We start from the raw sequence: 7999 nt of genomic DNA, 5'->3' as shown, positions 1-7999 counted from the left end.
GCTTTTTTAAATAAAATATTACCACAAATGCACACAATAAAACCCATTGTAACACTACAAGAGCTAAATGCAGGTGTTTGTGACCCGTTTAAGTGTGCAAGACTATTTGAAAGCGCGACTGGCAGAATAACATATCTCTCGAGCTGCAGGTTTCTGTCTTTCGTCGTACGAACGAACACATCACGGACAAGATTATTTCAAAATACATAATAGCTTGGCGAATATAAACGAAAACAGCCACGTGAACATAAACTGGATCTACTGGATTTGAATATTAAAGTGACCACATTTACCACTTGCTTCTGTCTTCAATTTTAATCTATATAAAAAAGGAAACTCATTCGACTTGGCTGCTTTTTTAATGTGTGCGTATTTATTTATTTACCTTTTTATACATTTTGTATAATTTCATAGTTTGTGTATTACAATTATAAAAACAAAAATAAATTTAGCCACTCACATAGAAATAGCTTAGGCCTTAACCTTTTTCTGACAGTTTTAGGGATTTTTAAAAATCCTAAAAAAAACTTATTTGTGCTGCAAATAATAATTTCAAACTCATTTGATACTGACCTATGACATCCTGTGACATTATATTTATTTGAATTTACATAATCTCATAGATGTAACAGTAAATCTGTTCAGCTCACAGATCAATACTAAGCTGTAATGCAAGCAGAACTTTCACAAATGCTTATGAGTCATTTAAGGATTTGATAACACTGTAAAATAATGTCTAATTTGTTAACATTAGCAAATTCATTGATAACACTTTATAATAACTGCACTCATTAGTAAATAGTCAGTTCATGCTTTATAAAGCCTTGTCCCAATATTAATAGTCAGTAGTAAGCAGTTTATAAATACAGCTATAAATAGCTTGTCCTTGGTTTATAAGCACATTTATTAAAAAGGAGAGTAAAGGGTCAGTTATCTTCCTATGAAAAATAAAAGATAAAAATAAACAAACAACAACAACACAGATTGATACAGAACTCAGAAATTTTATTGTGGATTTATGATAAAATCAGCCTGTAAATGAATTCATACTCCTCCTCATACTACTCCATACTCCTTTTTCAACATGATGCCAATATACTGAGATGTTAAATTGTGAATGGGTTTAGGATAGCTTAAATGGTGTTGCCATAGAGATTTATTAAAGTAACATAAAAAATACAATAGTTATTTTACTATATCTTTAAATTTTTTCATTCTAACTCTTCATAATTTTTTATATAAGTAGAAGTCCTCATTTGAAGGAAGCACAGTAAGTTTCATAGCTTTATCATTTTCAAGAGCCAGCATAAAATTAAAACTATCATAACTTATAAATCAAGCTTGCAATTCTTAGTATCTATAATGGCCACCAGAGAGAGCTATAGGATTACTTTTAAATAATTATTGGAGAAACGAGTATGATTTAAATAATTTATAGAAATCTTTCAAATAAAATAATATGTATTTTAGGAATTTTACTGATAAAATGACCCTCACTTAATTAGAATAACAAGCTGAAGTATTGTGAACTGTATACACTCTAAAAATGGCTGGGTTAAAAATAACCCAATTGGCAACCCAGCACTGGGTAAATATTGGACAGAACACGTGCTGGGTTAAAGTAACCCAGCATGCTGGTTTACACATTTTAACCCAGCATGCTGGGTTATTTAGAAAACCCAAGTTAGAGTCATTTTTACCATTTGTGGGTTTGCATTTTTATGATTCTGGGTTATTCTTGCTGGGTTATTCTCATAATTTCACTTTTACTTAAAGCAATCATTGATTAATAAATAAAGAATACAGGTTATTTAGACTGTTAAAAATATTTTTAATGCCATCTGACATTCAAAAATTTGTACCAATGACAAACAACATGGAATTTTCCCTTTTTTTGTTTCCAGCAAATGCAAAATAAATAATTAAAATAAAAATCACAGAATTACAGATTATTTTAATTTTTTTCTGAATGACCTGTGTCTAGCCGTTTAACTATTACATTTTGACATATTTAGCTATTTAAATACACAGTGAAATGACATTAACATTCTTTAAATTTAAAGATGTCCTTAAATTTATATCAAGTATATAAAGACTCCTATGTAGGTAGATGTGCACTGCTTAGGGTAGTTCAACATATAGTTCACCCAAAAATGAAAATTCTGTCATTTATTACTCAACTTCATGTTGTTACTAACCCGTAAGCCCTTCGTTCATCTTCAGAAGACAAGTTAAGATATTTTCGATGATATTCGAGAGATTTCAGACCAGGGTGAATAATTAACAATTTTCATTTTTGGGTGTACTATTGTCAAACACTTAAGCTCTGAAGCAAAGATCTACAGCCGAGAGCAGTGTACTCTATGCTATAGAGCCTGTCTATGGAAGGACAATTTTCAAAAGGAATTGCAAATTATATTTTCAATTGCGTTTTCCACATGTGACAAATTGTGACATAATCCAAACACAATTGCAAATCTTGAACAAAAACACTTTCAAAAACACTGAACAAAAATTACTTGATGCATTCATGAATGCACAGTGACTGCCAAATTTCAAATAGAAAAGCAAAGTCCATTTGCAGCTGTATTTTCCATGTATTATGAGTAATAAACCTGTCATATTGATCAAATACTGCATCATAGCAGCTTTACAGTATTAAATAGGAAAATAGTGTGTAATAATGCAAGGAGTAAACACAAAAGTAAACACTCAGTTTTCAGTTGAAGTCAGTTCATCATTGATTCAGTGATGTATCGTCCCTCTGTGCAATCAAGTCGATGATATCGCTTGATATTAATTGTCTCAAACTAAGGAAAACCAAGGAACCAAAACTCCATCGGTGACAGAATGGAGAAAAAAACCTTGGGAGAGACCAGGCTCAGTTGGGGGCCAGTTCTCCTCTGACCAGACGAAACCAGTAGTTCAATTCCAGGCTGCAGCAAAGTCAGATTGTGCAGAAGAATCATCTGTTTCCTGTGGTCTTGTCCTGGTGCTCCTCTGAGACAAGGTCTTTACAGGGGATCTGTATCTGGGGCTCTAGTTGTCCTGGTCTCCGCTGTCTTTCAGGGATGTAGAGGTCCTTTCTAGGTGCTGATCCACCATCTGGTCTGGATACGTACTGGATCCGGGTGACTGCAGTGACCCTCTGATCTGGATACAGACTGGATCTGGTGGCTACGGTGACCTCAGAACAAGAGAGAAACAGACTAATGTTAGCGTAGATGCAACATAAGAACAAGTACATGAGGTTTTATGAATTACCATGTCTGTTTTTTCACTGTTACCTGAGAAAACACAAATGGAATTGCAATTACTTTAGCATCTGAATTTAAAATGCCTCACATTGAAAGCTGCCAATTTTTGTCAGTGGTGGGACCATACTATGGAGAGTGTTTGTATTGGGAGGTGACGTCACTAAAAGACAATTGTGCCAAATGCTTTGAACAATGGAGGTTAAGGCACTACTTAAGGCATCTGCCGCTCCGAGAGATGTGTGATAAAGAACAGACAGTGCAACCCGGATCTTTCTATATTCTTGGCACCTAACACAATAAATAATTCTGTCATTTTTACCCCAAATGCAGCTACTATCCCCTGCTAACAGTTAGAACCACATGGTACTATTGGTCAATATTCACCATTAACCAAATGCTTTTCACCGGAGGAATAAAATATAGGGTAAGATGCAAATAAGTAAATAAGAGTAGAACTGCAATGTTGTTTTGCTGACGTGCATCAGAGTGCAAACAGTGAGAGATTTGGGGTAAAAACTACAGAATATATCCCAATAAAAAACACGCCCCATAGTATAGTCCCACACTTGACACAAAATGACAGCTTTCTGTGTAAAGCATCTGAAATTCAAATATTTTTAGTTGCGTCTGGACTATGTCACAATGTATGCATCCACATGTGGAAAAATGCAATTAAATATACAATTTGCAATTCCTTTTGAAAATAGTCCAGAATATCCTTACCTGTCCATTGATTATGATAATGCCTGAGAGATCTGCTGGCATTTTTAAATCACCATGACAATTGGATGGGGTTTTGTGGACTCTGTTCGGTTAAGGAATTCCAGGTTTGTTCAGACCTTTAAAATAAATAAATAAAAAGTTCAATTAACTGTGTGAAGTTAATCATGAAATTGACCAATCATGATTATTTGTGAAATTCGCCTATGAGTTGGTCTACAGAAGCAGAATATGATATAGCGATTGGCTGAAAGGTGTGCTTTCAAACTGTCTAATCAATGGGATGTTCCAGTCATTATACATCACAGTTTTATGTTAATATGTTGGGCTGGCTTTATCAAACACACAGTCACTGGCACAGATAAGGGAGATCACACTGAATGCGCGCACACAGACATTTCTATGACAAGTCACGTAGGTAACTTACTGGGTTACTCCGCAGCTTTAAAACAGTCCATATAACGTTAGTTAACGTTAGTTGATAAACACGAACTTACCTTTAGACGCCTCAATAAGACTGCATTTGACGAGTTTTTCCTCTCACAAATGTATCCATGTGCTTTTCTGACAGGAAAAAAACACATTTTGAATTACAATTTGTATGTGAAAATACTTTATAAACCACACAAGCATCAAATCACTTCACTAACGCGGCCCTCGCTGTGCGTGCGTCACTTTGAAGAGACGTCGATTCTTTTCCGGGAATTACTTTGTTCGAGAATTACTGAACCGGTTTATTTGAACCGGATCGTCGGTTCTTTTAGACCTGCAGTCCGACTATATCGTACGTAATTGTATGATTTACATGTCGATATGGACAACTGCAGGCGTTTACATTAGAGCAGAAAGTCGTATTTGCTTTTTGAACTCATTTCACTCACTTAAATGTTAAATTCGTTTTTCAGTGTCACAAACTACTTTTTCCTCTATTTTCACAGGTATTCGCATATTTCAGCCATCCGTAACTGTCTGAAACTTAATAAAACTGTTTTAATTTGTCGTCTCAGATATCTTAACATGATTATGCGAGTCACGTAACGCAGGTTGGCCGTTTGAGGTAAACTGTTCATCATTTAACGTAAATAATGTTGGCCTGTAGAAGTTTAACAGTATTGTAGCCGCAAAAAGGTTATAATTCTGCCAACTTAAAATAATTATTAATGAAAACATGAAATAAACTTACCTTAAAACAGTTGAAAGCCGTGTCTTTGCCCCGTTGTTCTTCCAAAGTGACAGTTGGGGAGCGATTTAAACATCTTCAAGGCGCGTTAAATAACCCAGCGCTGGCCTGAAACAACCCAGCGACGCAACCCAGCAGGTTTAACCCAACACCTGGTAAACTGAAACTACCCAAAAGTGTTTAAAAATAAATAAAATAACCCAACAAAATGACCCAACAGACTCAACCCAGCATTTTGGGTTAAAAAATAACCCAGCCGTTTTTAGAGTGTATTAAGAATAATTCTTAATAGGCTTTATGGACAGATACGTTTTAAGTGACTCTTGAAGGTTCAGCACCACATCCTCTTTTACCACTGTTTAAAGAATTAATCTTACAGAACAGGTGTGAATGAATTTTGGATAGCTTGAATGGTTTTGTCGTGGTGATTTTTTGAAATAATAGTAAAAAAGGAACCAGTAAAAAAAAGTGCAGCTTCTAAACACTTCAAAAAAATGTACACATAGAAGACAAGTCATTCTGAGGAAATATGCATAGTTTCATGACTATACAACATTATATGGATGACAGAAAATTAAAAAACATACATCTGATGTCACTCTGTCCCTCTGTCACTGTGTGTGTGTGTTTGTGTGTGTTTTAAGTGAATAAGGTGTGAAACTATCAGTGAGCATTTAGTCTCCAGCGCCAACATTTTACAGAACTGACACTTTCCTGGAGTCTCAGAATTACAATGTGTCAGGTTCTGAGAGATCTAAGATTCCAAAAAAATATTTAATTAGAATACCATGAAGTATTGTGAAATACTATATATTAAGACTTTATATATAGGCTTAATGAACAGATTAGACTGACTCGTGAAGGACCAGCACCACCTCCTCTTGTTTGATGGTTTGAGGAATATATCTTCCAGAATCCGGGATTAAGATTTAGGAGCTCATTTTTATTCCACCTCCTTTCCTGAAAGTCTGTCTTGCAGAATTGACTAAAAATTAATCTTCACATTAATTCCTAATTCTTTTGCAATTCTTTTGTCAGTTCTTCTTGACCTGTTTTTCTCTTCCAGCTTTCCTGGACTATTGTATAGCACTCATAAATGATTAAATAAAAAATAATGGTAGTTATTAAGATTGATATGGTTTGGAATTGGTAAAATGTGCTTGGAAAAAAATCACAATAAAACAATGTTTAAGTTTGGAATATTAACTGACATGAATGAATGCTATATAAATATTGTTCATGTTAACATAATTAAATGAAATCTTATTGTAAAGTGTTACTAAAGTTATATATATATATATATTGTTCTGTGAATGTGATTTTAAAGTCTAGATGATTCGGATTAACCCTTTAACTGCCATATCAAGTTCAAGTTCAAGTTCAAGTTCAATTTATTTGTATAGCGCATTTACAACAGCCTCCTGGCTGACCAAAGTGCTTTAACATAAGAGCAAGAATATTACACATACATAAAAATAGACCAGACAAAAAATTTAAAACCACCCATTTCAAAATGAAGCATAACACAGTAGTCAGTACACTAAGGAAAATAAAAAAGTTTTTAGCAAAGATTTAAAAATAGACAAGGAAGGGGCCAGTCTGATCTCTAAAGGCAGGGTATTCCAGAGTCGTGGCCCAGCCACTGCAAATGCACGCTCCCCTCTACGCTCCCCTCTATCCTTTAAAACCTCACTGCCAGAGGGATATTGTGAATGCATGTGCCCGCTGGGCACAGTTTACCTGATGCCACCGGGGTGGTGATGGCATTGGTGGCTTGAGCCCGCCATCGCTGCTTGCAGCTATATTTTTTTATTATTATTATTATTATTATTATTATGATTTTTTTTTTTTTCCAACGTCTCGGGGGCTTTTGGGGCCCTTAACGTGCTTAAAAAGTCTTGAAAATTGGCACACAGATTGGAACCTGCGGCCATTAGGGCCGGGCAGAGACTGATACACGGGCGTGGCACAGGGGCTCTACAGCGCCCCCTGGAATATGGAGGGCCATATATCATACATTCTTGCTCGTAGACGTATGAAACTCGGTACACATATAAATCTCATCAATCCAAACAACTTTTGTATTGCATATCATAGGCTCCGCCCAACAGGAAGTTGGCTATTTAGGGTTTAGTATTCAAATTTTTCGTCAAAGTTGTGGGGGCTTTTGGGGTCCTTAACATACTCAAAAACTCTTGAAAATTTGCGCACACTTTGGAATCTGTGGCCTTTAGGAGCCTGCAGAGGCTGGGACCCGGGCGTGGCACAGGGGCTCTACGGCGCCCCCTGGAACACAGTCAGAAATGTTGATGTATAGCTCACACATACTTGCACGTATTCATATGAAACTCAGTACACATATAGATCTCATCGTGCCGAACAACTTTCGTATTGCATGTCATAGGCTCCACCCAACAGGAAGTCAGCTATTTAGAGTTATGTAAAAAGCGCATGCTCTGGAATTTGAAATACTTGTCATAGGTTTTTTTCTCGATTGCCGCCAAACTCGGTCAACATGATCTCAAGACATTGGGGATGAAAAATTGCCAGGGGATTTTTGATATCTCGAACGGTTTGCTCGTGGCGAGGCGTTGAAATTATGGCGAGAAATGAGAAACAGGAAGTGTCTAATACCGTCCACATACATTTCCTGATTTTAATCAAACTTCATCAGATTATTCGTTGTATGATGTCGATCGCATATATGTGACTATTAGGAGTCAAAGTTATAGCGCCACCAACTGGCAGAAGGAAGTGTGTCATTTTCAAAATGATTTGAATTCAGCATCTTATTATTACTCGATTTGCTTCAAACTTCATCAGAATAATGTTAAAACACAGC

General features: G+C 35.8%; 1 long non-coding RNA gene across 1 annotated transcript; it reads right to left on the bottom strand.

The window, feature by feature from the left end:
- Positions 1-1549: 1549 nt before the first annotated feature.
- On the bottom strand, positions 1550-6311 carry LOC128019503 (uncharacterized). Its single transcript, XR_008185188.1, has 3 exons — positions 4475-6311; positions 3981-4096; positions 1550-3187 (listed from the first exon to the last, which is right to left on the bottom strand). It is a non-coding gene; the product is annotated as an uncharacterized LOC128019503 (long non-coding RNA).
- Between the last annotated feature and the right edge of the window lie 1688 nt (positions 6312-7999).

This window comes from Carassius gibelio, chromosome A9 (assembly GCF_023724105.1).
Source record: "Carassius gibelio isolate Cgi1373 ecotype wild population from Czech Republic chromosome A9, carGib1.2-hapl.c, whole genome shotgun sequence".
Classification (NCBI taxonomy): domain Eukaryota; kingdom Metazoa; phylum Chordata; class Actinopteri; order Cypriniformes; family Cyprinidae; genus Carassius; species Carassius gibelio.
Note: the sequence above shows the minus strand (reverse complement) of the source record. Positions and strands in the feature narration are given on the sequence as shown.